General features: G+C 34.7%; 1 protein-coding gene across 7 annotated transcripts in view; it reads right to left on the bottom strand.

Moving 5' to 3' along the window:
* Nucleotides 1–6191, bottom strand: part of LOC106880165 (neurexin-3) — a 359785-nt gene that overhangs the window by 277890 nt on the left and 75704 nt on the right. The window lies entirely within an intron of this gene.

Here is a 6191-nt window from a genome sequence, read left to right on the forward strand (position 1 = left end):
GACACATCTATCTATCTATCTATCTATCTATCTATCTATCTATCTATCTATCTATCTGTCTGTCTGTCTGTCTGTCTGTCTGCCTGTCTGTGTGCCTGTCTGCCTGTCTGTCTGTGTGCCTGTCTGCCTGTCTGTCTGTCTGTCTGTCTGTCTGTCTGTCTGTCTGTCTGTCTGTCTCTCTCTTTCTGTCTGTCTGTCTGTCTCTCTCTCTCTGTCTCTCTCTCTCTCTCTCTCTCTCTCTCTCTATCTATCTATCTATCTGCCTGCACAATATTATATATTCATATGCACACACATAAGTTTATTGTGGTCTCTCGTCGAATTTGAGTACGTATACATATAAACATCCATCCTTCCATCCATCTCTCCGTCCGCCCGTCCGTCCGACCATAGATACATACTCCACACACATACTCACTCAAAGACTTATATAAATAGATAATTCTATACAAATGTAAATGCATACATGAAAAAAAAAATGCATATATACTGTTTCTGAAGTGATATAATGAATAATCAAATTTTGTAGTAGATACGTAGCAAGTTTCTTAAATATTGTTATAGAATCATGGAATTTTCATGGAAAGAAAATGTAAATCTGTGTCATTCATATAATTTCCAAAGTATTTCACGCTGGAAATGAAACAAAATGGATGAAGTGTGACCTAGAAATAAAATTACGGATACAGGTCAACGTGGACATATCTCTTTTCTGCGGTGATCAGTTAAATAAAGTGCAATATTGGTTGTTCTCGTTATATAGCCCCAGGCCAGCCCTGTGCAAACATCCTTATGACCCAAGGTATTTCAGCCGTGACCAACCATCCAAATTTTCTTTCATCCAGTCTGTCCTTCCCTTTTTATGAGTATCGTGTGTGATATGAGGGGTCTTTGGCTGATATGTATCGCAGTCGAAGTGACTTCGTAGAGACTACCAAACTGACTTAAGATTATAATTGTAGTAAATGCCATGGTAGTAACTGTATCAGTATTACATCATAGTTTTCATGTAAATAAAAATAGAGAGGTTGATGTTTGCTTTCATTAGTTATGAGGTACCAACTGTTAAACGTCTATATTTTTACGTAAGGCTTTAATCCTCCAACGCAAAGCGTCCCAATTTGGTATCAAATCTGTTTTGGCATAGTTTCTACTGCTTAACAGCTATTCCTTTACAGACTTTTCAAGGCACTTCTCTTGTAGATCCAGCTCTAGTGAGGTCACCTTGCGAGTTAAAATCCTGGTTTGTCCTTCCGTAGGTTACAACAAGTGTTCCACTTGATTCGATCAACGGAACAGTCTGATCGTGAAATCAACGTGCAAGTGACTGAGCACTCCACAGACACTCGTACTTTCAACATAGTTCTCAAGGAGACTCAATGTAACACACTGAATGTGACAAGGCTGGCCCATTGAACTTCAGGTATTCATTTTTTTAGCTAAGTGAACTGGAGCAACGTGAAATAAAGTGTCTTGCTCAAGAACACAACGCACCGTAGGGAATCGAGCTCACGATCGCAAGATCATGAGCCGAATATCCTAGCCACTAAACCATCACAACTGGAATGCCTTGGATCATAGGTATGTTTGCGAAGGTGCGTAGCTTAGTGGGTAGGGTATTCGGCTTATGATCGTAAGGTTGTGAGTTCGGTTACCGACGGCGCATTGTGTGCTCAAGTTAGAAGACCGAAGGGTACCTTATAGCTAGAGGAGAAGAGAAGAGTGAATGTGATGATTTTAGGCAAGATTTAGGCAAGGCTGAGTTGATAAGCCGTGACCTTACCACTCCTATGTGAACTAGAATTCCTAACATAGGTGTTTTGTCTTTGGGGAACAATCACCAAAGATTTTTATTGTTGAAAACCGAGAAGTTACTATGGTTATAAATATCTTTTCTGAAGAAGATTAGCAACGTATGCAAGACTGGTCTATCGACTCGTTTTGAGGGAATCTAACGCAGTTTATTGGTTATACACAAATCCAATTATGGCAAGATTTGTATACGTTTGAACTCAAACCAACGAGGGCGAAATTATATAGAACAGTACAGTCTACTGTTTCAGCCATCTCCATTTAAAGAGAAAAAATAACGAAAATGATAGTGATGATGGCAATAATAATGACTATGATGATAATAATAATTTATCATAACAAAAACCATTGAAATAAATTGTGGGAGAAGAATGGATTTCGCAGTTTGATCTATTAAAACACTTTATAGAAGAGATAAACTTTATATCTTGTGATTGCTATTGTCAGGAATCTTTTGATAACTACTGGGTTTGGAATGATTCGGAAGTAAAAAGTACTTATGCTTTGTTACTGTATAAGATGCCTACATCTAGCTTAGAAATCATGATTTATTTTGAGAATTAAAATCGAAAAAAAAAAGAATAAAAAATATTCACTATTTAAAAGCCTTTCTTAATTTTCATACGAAGTATCGAAGCATGGAAAATGACATTTTTTCAGTTATATTTTCTTCTTTAATGGAAGATTACAAATTTAAGAAGCCATTACATTTCTTCCTTTCATTCGTACAATTCAACACAATATTAGAAGAATATCATTCTAGCAGGTTCCAAAATCGATTCTCTTATATCTGTTGGCAATAACTAAACCAAAATTTTAAGCAATCGAATTGATGCTGACACTTTAGTTTTAGCCTGTCAGTTATAATCAAAGAATATACTGAAGCATAATGGTTGGAAAATCTTCCCCATTATCGAACGGAAAACATTAAAAAATATCAGTGAAATTTATCGCTGAATCGGTAAAGAATTATACCGTTATCTTAATACTTTACATAATGACCATGATAAGATAATCTCCGAAGTAAAATGACTCACCTCAATACACTTAGCCTCAGCACACACAAATATATAATCATACTTTCACATACACGCTTATGGAAACATAATCAATATAGACTTTCAATAAAATATTGAAACCGTTATTTCAAAATAAAAGTAATTATTCTTAATGAACTCTATTTCATATAATTTTCTTAAAACCAACTTTTTTGATCGGTTCCAATGTATAATTCAGATGGGAATATAACTTGTTGTATCCATTAGTCTATTAGAATTGAAGTTAGTTTTAGAACAAGGCGACATTTTCAAAATAAACTATTGTTTCGTTTATTTAATTTTCTATTCCATGTGTTAGTAATTTAGAATCTTAAAAGTTTTCTCGACGCTATTTTATCACATGGTAAATTACATCAGCGAGAGCTACAGCACGAAAATCGGCGCATTCTAGAGAATATCTATGGTTCGTATCTCATTCACCAACATTGATTTTTGTCCAAGACAGTTTCAGGTGATTCATTTACCTCGCTATAAAGATGTTCCATACTGTGTGTGCACTGTATAACTGCTGATGATTTCGTTAGTTTACAATGCCAAGTTCAAATCCTGCTATTTATGTAAGATTTGTAGATGAATGAGCACAGTCGAGTCAATCTGCGTTCAACACACTGCCAGCGATTGAAATTTTCACATGATGCTCCAGTGACAATGAACTGCGAGAGAATTGCATCTCTTTAAATATCTGGTCGTTAAACAAATGACAATGGCGTGAGTTAATAACAATAAACCATACTTCAGTTTTGATAAAGTTTGCCAACTGCATCGATCTGTCTACCAGCAAAACAATGTACAGGCAGTTGAACGAATAAACACAGAGGGCACAATTCTCTCCTTTTCTTTCTCTCTTTTCTACATTCTCACTTTTCCTTTCTCTTTCTCGTGTGTGCATATTTGTGTAGGTGGGAGTAGTACAAAGGAATGTATTGTGAATACAGATGAATGGGAATAGCGTAAAACACATATGCTTAAATTTAATACAAGTTCTACTATCGCAATCTCAAAACGCAATTTTAACATATAAGGCATAATTGTATATACATTGACACTGGAATATCACAGATATTGTCACAATTCAGTGCTGAATATATTGTATCTGACATATGAAGAACAAATACTGAAATATATAACAATTGCTTGTATTAACGATCGCACTGACTGCAGCAGGCGGTGTTCAATGATATCTGGTAATGATGGGAAAGGAAAAAATAGTGGTTTTGGTGGCGGAGAATGTTAGTTTAGTGATGATATGAAACAGACTATTAGAATGGGTTGATATGAAAATGGTGGTAAGCATAGTTGAAAAAGATGGATTACTTTTTTTCCAGTTTATTAATTCACTAATATTAGCGAATGAATAAAGAGAGAAAACTATTATCCACGAAGCTTTTCACAGTATTTATTGACTTTCCATTTGCTACTGAGTGAGTAATAATGGCAAATTGTTGGCTTGGAAAAAAAATGGGGTTGCAAAGCTGGTTGTTGTCATGGTAACTGGTTTGCGACTGTATTTATTGATTACTCAGCCTGTGTGGATTTAAACGCCAAATTGTTGGATCTTGAGTAAAGTTTAATACGTCTCCTCTATTTTAGCACTGATATTTTTATTGGCAAAGTGCCTGTAACCAACTGGTTATGTTGGTTTGGTCGGTATTTTGTAAAGTATTGAGGAACTAACGCTTGTCATATGATCGGAAGCAACTAATGTAATAGACAGCAGATCAGCTGTCTCTTTGATGCGTCCAGCTGAAAACAATCGAGTAATTATAACTATTAATATCTTCCGAGCAACTTAAACCTGTGGCGTATATTATCAGTTAAGTAGGCAGGTTTGTATTCCTGAATGAATGATAGGTTCTTAATTAAGGAAACCGGAACAAATAGGAGAATAATCGATGGAAACTGGGAGGAAAGATTTTCAAAATAGTGTTAAGTGTTTCTCCAATTTGTTTTTGTTTTCAAATTCGGATATAGATGAAGACACAACAGCAAAAAAATAGGGTTGTTTTTCAAGTGTAATGACTCCTTAAAAGTTTTGGGAAAGGAAACATAGACAGTGGTAGAAATAAAGCACAAAGAGTTGAAAAGAGAGGGTAGTAAAATATAGCAGTAAGTATAAAAAGAGTGAAGCAACAGTCAGCACCTTTGCATTTCAGGTATAAATCATCTGATGAGCTTCTATACAGTTTTTGTTTACCCAATCTCACTTTCAAGGCTTGGGTTGACTCGAAACAATGATAAAAGACGCTCAAGTACCACGCGTTGGGGTCGAACTCAGAACCTCATGCTTGCAAAGCGAGCGTCTTAACCATGCGACCACGTTGCGTCTATGACAGCAGATAACACCTATTAGATAAAATATCGGTTCAAACGTAAGCTTAATTATCCATTGAAAACAAACATAGTACTACGAATAGTTAACTACAGACTAGTTTCATTTCGAAACTCAACGTCTGACTCACTAATTACCTTTAGTAAACTTGTATTGTCTTCGATCATCCAAAACACACCTGACACAGAGTAAAAAAGAAAAAAAAATCAAATGTGAAGCAGGTAAGAATTGAAGCGCAACCTGCAAGGCTCTCTCTGATATTGTTTCAGGCAAGCATCAATTCCGACAGTCTTATTTGAGAACCAACTATAAACACGTGTGTATTTTACAGAATGTCATAGAGTGTTGTTAATCCTGCATATTACAAAAGGCAAAAAAAAAGAAAGAAAAAAAGAAATTAAATGAAAGGAAAACGACAAGAAAAACAACTATAATGCCATTCACTTAAATCGCTCATTAGTGTTGTTTTTTGTTCTCTTTCTCAATAAACCGAGCCCTATTAGCATTCTTAATGAAGTATTAAAATCTGTAATTAGGTATTGTTTTCTAGAATCTAGTTTTGCAGAGATGCAGGAGTTAACGATCATTAACTACAACACTATTTAAAAGGTTCAAAATCTGAACGGAAACCGAATAAACAAATAAACAAATAAATGAATGAATTTGCAAACAAACAAATGAACAAATAAATAAATAAATAAATAAATAAATAAATAGATGAATAATGATTATTTACATTTGTCGGATATTTGTCCTCATCTTGTTTGTTGTCAACACAACGTTTCGGCTGATGTACCCTCCAGCCTTCGTCAGGTGTCTTGGGGAAATTTCGAACCTGGGTTCTCATTCCTAACGATGTTACTATTATTATATTATTATTATTATTATTATTACTATTATTAATCAGGTCGCTGCCGTGATAATGATGATAGTAATAATAATAATAATAATAATAATAATAATAATAATAATAATAATATAATAATAGTAAC

Source organism: Octopus bimaculoides, chromosome 4, assembly GCF_001194135.2.
Source record: "Octopus bimaculoides isolate UCB-OBI-ISO-001 chromosome 4, ASM119413v2, whole genome shotgun sequence".
Classification (NCBI taxonomy): Eukaryota; Metazoa; Mollusca; class Cephalopoda; order Octopoda; family Octopodidae; genus Octopus; species Octopus bimaculoides.